The following is an 8,340-nucleotide window of genomic DNA, read 5'->3' on the forward strand; positions in this document are numbered from 1 at the left end:
TCCAGGCACCGCTCTGGCTGATGCTCTGCAAGGACGTGCATCGTTTTCTGTCCGGTGCTGTTCAGAGGGAACACTGAACATCTGCACGAAAAACCTGCACTTGGCTCGAGCAGCGTCTGTGCCACGGGAACCAACAGCCACGTCTCATCGCTGACCTCGTGTGTTCACACGCCTGACTCAGTGATCGATACAGATTTATCTGCATTATAAGCACAGCCGAGCAAGGCCATGAGTGCTGCTTAAGAACCTTTTTCAAAATGACCTTTCAGACAATAAAGACTGATTTCTCTCAATTTGTATTACATAAAAGCTAAAGAATTATTTAATTTCTAGTAAGAAAGATGCCTAATTTTCTTTTGGCTATTAAAAATTGTATTAACCTCCAAAAATAAGAGAGTAAATGTCTGTTAACACACTTTTTCCTTTTATGCTGATGTGAAGAAAGTTCCTCTCTCATCTTGGTACTGTCAAACAGGATGAACATTTACAGACAATGAGAGTGGAGAGTGATGAAAAAGTCAACAGGTTTTGCAGTCAGTTTGTATAAAATAAGATAAATGTGATATTGAAGCAAACCCAAATGTTTCTAACATTCTCCTATAGAATCTCCTGCTGCTGTACAATAAGATATACTCTCAGACTATGACAGCATTAGTCAGTGTCTTTGTAAGGCGCAGTCTTTTTCCTACCATATCATGCATAGGTACCACATTTATATATAGCCAGATAACTGCTTATCTAAGGTGCATTTCGAAACATACCATATCCTGCTTTGGAACTTGTGCCAAAATGGAAAGTATTTGTTCTGTATCCAGGAATTTTGAGATAACTGTAAAACAAAAGTAAACAGATCAGAAATTGAATGGAAATTGTAACAAAATCTATTTTTTTTTTTTAATGAACACAATTACTTGGTGAAACTTTTGCTCATCTTTTTCTTTCATTCTATCTTCACAAATTATTTACCAGGGAAAAAACAGGTTAAAAATTGCTGCTATCTAAATTATGTTGTCATAACTATACAGACTGTACCGAAGCATGCAGTGATTATTTTACAGGTGGACATATATCAATTCAGCAATATTCTTTTAGCTTGATTGAATCACACATCTCTTGTGATAAAGATCAAGATGACATGATCCAGCTCCAGGTGCACTGACTCACACTCCGCTGTTGTGTTTTGTTGAGTTTGCCTGGACCACTATGAAGCAACAGCAAAAAATATCCATACACAACAAGTATAACATCAGTGATGCCTTTATTTGTTTTTAATGTATACATTATGCACACTCGAATACTTCCAACTAGTCATAGAGGTAGAGACAAACTCCAGTTCTTTGAAAAAGGCATTGGCTGACTTCTACCCATTTTATCTGAGAAATTCACTTTTCTTAGCAAAATCCTTGAGAAACACATCACTATCCTAATAAAAATTATTTCCACTACGTGTCACCTGACAAATCATTACAATTCAAACATACTGAGTCACATTGCATACTTTCACAGATTAAAAAAACAAGTGTTTTAAAATAAATTTAATATGATGCATTAAAAATAAACTACTACCTAGCTGATTACACTCAGACAACCAAAGAGTAAATATCAAATGAGGTTTCCAGGTAAGAGTATCCTACAGATTTGAGGTGCGCTTTAGGGACACCCAGCGCCTCCTGTTCACTGTATATTATATGAACTACAGCAGTTGAGACCCTGGGATGTGTAACATGCAAAAGCCATGAACATTAAAGTAATATTTATAAATCACAAGCATGTTATTTGGCTCCTCTATGGACTGAAAGTGACAGGAGTGAAGCATCTAAATGTGATTTGTCCCACATTCATTCTTCACCACTCTGCAGCTGTTCTAGCAGGAGCTTCACACATGTTTTCCCCATTTAAGAGTTTAGATGCCAAAATATCCCAATAAGAACCATAATGCTTGTTTACGTCTAGAATTGTCTTAAATATACGTCCTTCTATACATGTTTCAGAGACCGCAACGCTGCTTTGTGTATCAGCACGTAACATACGCCACTAAAGCTGTTTCAACTAACCGACTAGACAGAGTTTTCTCTGGAATTTAACACACATTAAAACCCCTCCAAACCAGAGCCCAGCTCCACTAGGACACAGCTCTTCGGGGTCACTGCAGTGTGGCGGTTCCTCACTTCCCAGCCATCGCCCCGGCCGCTGGTTCTGAACCGCACGGGTCCAGCGCAGACACAGCCCTGGGAACGGCAGCGGCACGAACTCCAGCTCAGCGCACAGGGCGGAGACAGCGGGCGAGTCCCGGCACGGCTGCTGTCCCGAACCCCAGCTCCGCGCACAGGGCGGAGACAGCGGGCGAGTCCCGGCACGGCTGCTGTCCCGAACTCCAGCTCAGCGCACAGGGCGGAGACAGCGGGCGAGTCCCGGCACGGCTGCTGTCCCGAACCCCGGGGCTGCGCACAGGGCGGAGACAGCGGGCGAGTCCCGGCACGGCTGCTGTCCCGAACCCCAGCTCAGCGCACAGGGCGGAGACAGCGGGCGAGTCCCGGCACGGCTGCTGTCCTGAACCCCAGCTCAGCGCACAGGGCGGAGACAGCGGGCGAGTCCCGGCACGGCTGCTGTCCCGAACCCCAGCTCAGCGCACAGGGCGGAGACAGCGGGCGAGTCCCGGCACGGCTGCTGTCCCGAACCCCAGCTCAGCGCACAGGGCGGAGACAGCGGGCGAGTCCCGGCACGGCTGCTGTCCCGAACCCCAGCTCAGCGCACAGGGCGGAGACAGCGGGCGAGTCCCGGCACGGCTGCTGTCCCGAACCCCGGGGCTGCGCACAGGGCGGAGACAGCGGGCGAGTCCCGGCACGGCTGCTGTCCCGAACCCCGGGGCTGCGCACAGGGCGGAGACAGCGGGCGAGTCCCGGCACGGCTGCTGTCCCGAACCCCAGCTCAGCGCACAGGGCGGAGACAGCGGGCGAGTCCCGGCACGGCTGCTGTCCTGAACCTCAGGGCTGCAGCCACTGTCCACGTGCACCCAGACTGGAGCTGGCGTGGGACCTTCTCCTCTGCTCTGACAGAATCCACGTGTATGGCCAGAACAGCAAAACCAAAAGCAATGTCCTTCTTCCACCTTCCTTCCTTTCCTACGGTCACAAACCGTAAGGCTGAACTCGCCAACCAAGCTGTCTCAACAAAACCGAACAGAAGCACCTTTGGAATGAAGCACATACCTGGGCATGACCATGTTCTCAGAAGGTAAGAGAATGGGTGTCGATTTTCCCCCCCCAGAATGCGAGTCATGTCCATACCATTTACATCAGTTCTGACAACTGGGGGCTCAGGGGCTGCTTCCCGGGTGAGGGGGCACCGTTCCGAGGGCTCGGCCCCACCGCCCGGTAATACCGCCCGGTAATACCGCCCGGCATCTCAGCGCCGCTGCCACGGGAACAAAACACCCCACGAGGAACGACCGAGGGCTCAGCTGCGAGCTCCGGGGCCCGGAGCTGTTCCCGTCCTGCAGCCGGGGCTCTGGCACGGGATGGGGAGCAGGGAGCAGCCCGCATCGCACACACTGCTGGCGGATTTACCGCTGCCCTTCCCAACACAGCTCAGGGGCCCCAATGCCGGGACATCCCCTCTGAAACACAGGTCTTGGGCAGCTCTTACAAGAGGGCTGATATAAACACAGCTGCCACAGTTTGGCTACAGAAGGTGTAGAAGTGAAAATAAGGTCAAAAAAAGGAAAGCCAAAGAGCAAACCCCGGATCCTTTACCTTCCAGCCTGTGGAAGTCTCATAAATCCTGTCTCTGGTGAAAGCGGTCACTGTGTCCTAGACCAGGTTGAAGTGGCTCTCAGCAGCATGGGACACCACAGAAATCATCCTCTGCAACCACAGGGAAATGGGAAGTGGGCTCCAGACCAGGCACTCAGCCATGGCCAGTGACAATGGCCAGGCAGGACGATGCAATAAGGGGGAAACAGCAGCGATGAGCACATCAGGGAGGTCTGGAGCAGGGCCAGGACCAGCCCTCCCTCTGCCCCAGGAACAGGCAGAGGATGCTCAGGACATGAGCATCACCTCACCTGGGCCTCAGAGAGCTCCACAGAGTCTGTGTCCTGGAGGAACCTCAGCACCTGCCCTTGGACGTGGCTGAGGTCCCGACAACCTGCCAGCGCTGTCCCGAGAGCCTTGTAGAGGAAAAGCTGAACGAGAAGAGGCTGAGCCCGAGATGCTCCACTCCAGTCTTTGAAAAGGGCAAGAAGGAGGACCCGGGTAATTATAGACCGGTCAGCCTCACCTCTGTCCCTGGGAAAGTAATGGAACAGCTTATCCTTGGTGCCATCTCAAGGCATATCAAGGATAAGAGGGTTATTAGGGGCAGTCAGCATGGCTTTACCAAGGGTAAGTCATGCTTGACCAACCTCATAGTCTTTTATGAGAATGTAACAAGGTGGATGGATGATGGCAGAGCAGTGGATGTGGTCTACCTTGACTTCAGTAAAGCCTTTGACACAGTCTCCCACAGCATCCTCACAGCTCAGTTGAGGAGGGGTGGTCTGGACAATAGAGTAGTGAGGTGGGTTGCAAACTGGCTTAGGGAGAGAAGCCAGAGAGTGGTGGTCAATGGTGCGGAGTCCAGTTGAGGCCAGTATCCAGTGCAGAGCCTCAGGGGGCAGTGCTGGGGCCGGTATTATTCAATATATTCATTAACGATTTGGATGAGGGAATTGAGTGTACTATCAGCAAGTTTGCTGATGACACCAAGCTGGGAGGAGTGGTGACACTGGAAGCTGTGCTGCCATCAGAGACCTGGACAGGCTGGAGAGCTGGGCAGGGAATAACCTGATGAAATTTAACAAGGGCAAGTGTAGAGTCCTGCATCTGGGCAGGAACAACCCCAGGTTCCAGGATAGGTTGGGAGATTACATATTAGAGAGCAGTGTAGGGGAAAGGGAGCTGGGGGTCCTGGGGACAGCAGGGTGACCATGAGCCAGCACTGGGCCCTTGTGGCCAGGAAGCCAATGGCATCCTGGGGTGTATTAGAAAGGGGGTGGTTAGTAGATCGAGAGAGGTTCTCCTTCCCCTCTACTCCGCCCTGGGGAGACCACATCTGGAATATTGTGTCCAGTTCTGGGCCCCTCAGTTCAAGAAGGACAGGGAACTGCTGGAGAGGGTCCAGCGTAGGGCAACCAAGATGATTAAGGGAGTGGAGCACCTCCCTTATGAAGAAAGGCTGAGGGAGCTGGGTCTCTTTAGTTTGGAGAAGAGGAGACTAAGGGGGGACCTTATTAATGTTTATAAATATATAAAGGGTGAGTGCCATGAGGATGGAGCCAGGCTGTTCTCGGTGGCAAACAATGATAGGACAAGGGGTAATGGGATCAAGCTGGAACACAAGAGGTTCCACTTAAATTTGAGAAGAAACTTCTTCTCAGTGAGGGAGGCAGAGCCTGGAACAGGCTGCCCAGGGGGGTTGTGGAGTCTCCTTCTCTGCAGACATTCCAACCCCTGGACATGTTCCTGTGAGACCTCACCTGGGCGTTCCTGCTCCAGCAGGGGGATTGCACTGGATGAGCTTTTGAGGTCCCTTCCAATCCCAAACATACTGTGATACTGTGATACTGTGATGCGGCCACAGCCCGACCTGTCAGGAGAGGGCTGGCCCAGGACTGACCCGACTCCCCCAGGAGCAGGCGGGACTGCCCGCAGTGCCGGGCCGGGGCAGCACGGGGGAAGCGCAGTTTGGGGGTGAAGCAGTGAAAACTGCCGGTGTGGGCAGAGTCCCGGTGAGGGGCAGGAGAAAAATCTTCTCCCAGGAGCCGGGGGCAGAGCTGCCCAGCTGCCGGCTCAGCTGCTGGCTCAGGCCCACGCTCCAGGTCTCGTGCTCAATGGGCTCCAGGGACGCCCGCAGGAATTGGGGGGAAGAGCAGAGGAAGCGGGTGTCCCCCTGCCCTTGGCCAGGGCCCTTCCCACACCCACGTGTCCTGGGATGCTGCTGGGGCGAGCTGCTGGAATGGCAGTGTCTGCCCTGCCAAGCCCAGCCGTCTTTTCACCAGCTCCCCACAACTCTGCCTGCTCCCTCTTCTCCCCGTCCGTTTGTGACACCCCGAGGATGCTGTACCTTAAGCACATGCTGCTCCCACTCTGCAGAGTCCAGGGAGCTCTTGGCTCTTCCTAGAAAGCAAGAGGAAGCAAAAGCTCTGCTGCTGCTCAAGCTCACACCAAAGAAGAGCCCGGTGGTCTCCTCTGCGGTCAGACCTCCCAGAAGTCCCAGGCCATCAGGCTGGAAAGGGCCCACAAGCGCCTGTGCCAAAGCCCTCGCAAGGCCACAGACACAGGAGGGAGCCCAGGGGCATTTGTCAGAGCCACTGGATTCATGCTGGGGAAGGACACTCTGACCATGGCTGATCCCCACTGTGTGACTGCTGGGAAGCTGCAATTTCCTGCCCTCCCTCCCCTCCAGCCTCTCCCCCCACCCACACTTTACCTGCCAGGTGCTGCAGCAGGAGGGGCATCTCGGTGGCCCACGCTGTCTGCAAGGCCCGTGGATCCAGCCCTGCAGGGCCTGCAGCAGCTGCAAGGCAGCGACTGCGCGGCCGCTGCTGGTGTGAGGAGCCGCCGCCAGCACCTGGCGAGGGAGCAGAGACGGGCCACCCTGCCACCAGAGCCACCCCTGCCACCAGAGCCACCCCGCCAGCCCCGAGACGGGACCGGGACCCCCGCGGGGCTCGGGAGTGCTGCCAGAAAAGCTCTTTCTTTCCCCAGGGCCCCGCTACTCACCAGCGGTCGAGCCAGCGGGCTCCAGACCGCCGGGAGCCGGCCGCAGCGAGCGCTCCGCAGCCCCCCGCCGCTCACCCTCCCCGTTAACACGGAGGATCTACCGAGACACGGACGCGCCTACAGACACAGCTACTGACGATTGAAGGGCCCGGCGCGTTCTGATTGGCGGCTTTCCACGGCACTGCGGCGTCTCATTGGCTGCTCCTCCCCGAGCAGGAGCTCCGCGGGGCGGACACAGAAGAGCTGCGCGCAGAGCACGCGTGGGGCTGAAGGAGCCTTTCCAGAGACGTCTCAGACACGGAGTCTGGCGTGGTGCACGCGGCCTCCTGACCCTTGGGGTGACCAACCAGGCCCCACCTCCGGGAGGGTCCGCGCACGCTGCCCAGTCCCTGCTCCCCCTGCAGCCCCCACTGCCATCCCGCCCCTGCAAAACCAGCCCAGCTGCCTTCTGCTTTTTGCCCCAGGACAGCTCCCTTTGTGCCCATTTCTGAGCCTAAAACCCAGCTGCCGAGCCTGTTCTCGACTCCCAAAAACGCAGGATTTGGCCTCTGTTTCTGAGCCCAAAGCGACACAACTCAGCCTGTTTCTGAGCCCCCAAATTCAGCCGCAGGAGCGTGTTTTTCAAGCCTCGGGAAGGGAAAGCTTCGTCTCCATTTGTGGCCCCCAAACAGCTGCTTTCTGGCCCGTTTGCAGCGCCCGTGTGTGCTGCTGAGGGCCGGGGGGAGCTCAGCCCCCGCAGCCCTGCAGCCCCCCCCGCCCGCTGCCGCAGGAGCCCCCGGACCGGCCCCGCCCGACCCGCAGCGCCAGCGGCAGAAGCTGCCCGGCCGCAGCGAGAGCAGCGGGGACGGGTGAGGCTGCTCCTGCTCCCCCCGCCCGGACACGAGCTCGGCCCCGGCGCTGCTGAAGAAACGCTACGTTTAAAAGCCAAGGGGGTGTTTTTAAAGAGTCTGTGAGTTTGCCGATTGTACGGGATGAGAAGTAGAAAGGTGCACGGGGGGGGTGGGTGGGACGTGCGGGGGTGCCCTGCAGCGGGGCGTTCACCCGGGACAAGGCGCCCGCAGCGAAAGAGCCGCGGAGGGGCTTTGTCTGTTTCGGGTTGAAAGCAGTGAACTGCCGCCGACACCCCAGCCAGGCCTTTTCTCACGCAAGAGAGAAAAGGCAAAGTCGAAACAAAATCAGCTCTGTCTTTTACCATCACAAGGTCCCCCGAGGGGGGTGCACCGTTCCCGGAGGCACTGCAATACCGGGACGATGCGCGGAGCGGAGGGAGCAAGCTCCGGATCCAACTCCCAGGCCCAAAAATCCGTTTAATATAAAGTCCTCTCATCGAGGACGTATCAGATATTAAACTGATAAGAACAGATACTACACTTGATCTTAGCCAAAAGGCCGAGAAGCGATACCCACCCGCCCGCGCCGCGACGCCCCGCCCGCGGCCCACACGCTCTCACCTCACGGTCACGCTCCCCGCGCCCGCACCCGCCTCCCGCCTCGTTCCCCGCTCCGCTCCCCTCGCTCCCTCCCGCGGGCTCCGCGACCGCTCACCCCCCGAGCCCCGGACACCGCGCGCCGGGGCCTC

At 55.7% G+C, this 8,340-nt stretch overlaps 1 long non-coding RNA gene across 1 annotated transcript; it reads right to left on the reverse strand.

Moving 5' to 3' along the window:
• Positions 1–890: 890 nt before the first annotated feature.
• LOC309436435 lies at positions 891–6,855 on the reverse strand. The gene is made up of 6 exons (XR_014183338.1): positions 6,762–6,855; positions 6,469–6,609; positions 6,103–6,155; positions 4,064–4,286; positions 3,753–3,863; positions 891–1,201 (listed from the first exon to the last, which is right to left on the reverse strand). It is a non-coding gene; the product is annotated as an uncharacterized lncRNA (long non-coding RNA).
• Positions 6,856–8,340: the final 1,485 nt, after the last annotated feature.

The sequence above is a fragment of the Streptopelia decaocto genome (assembly GCF_964273445.1).
Source record: "Streptopelia decaocto genome assembly, chromosome: 2".
In the NCBI taxonomy this organism is placed as follows: Eukaryota; Metazoa; Chordata; class Aves; order Columbiformes; family Columbidae; genus Streptopelia; species Streptopelia decaocto.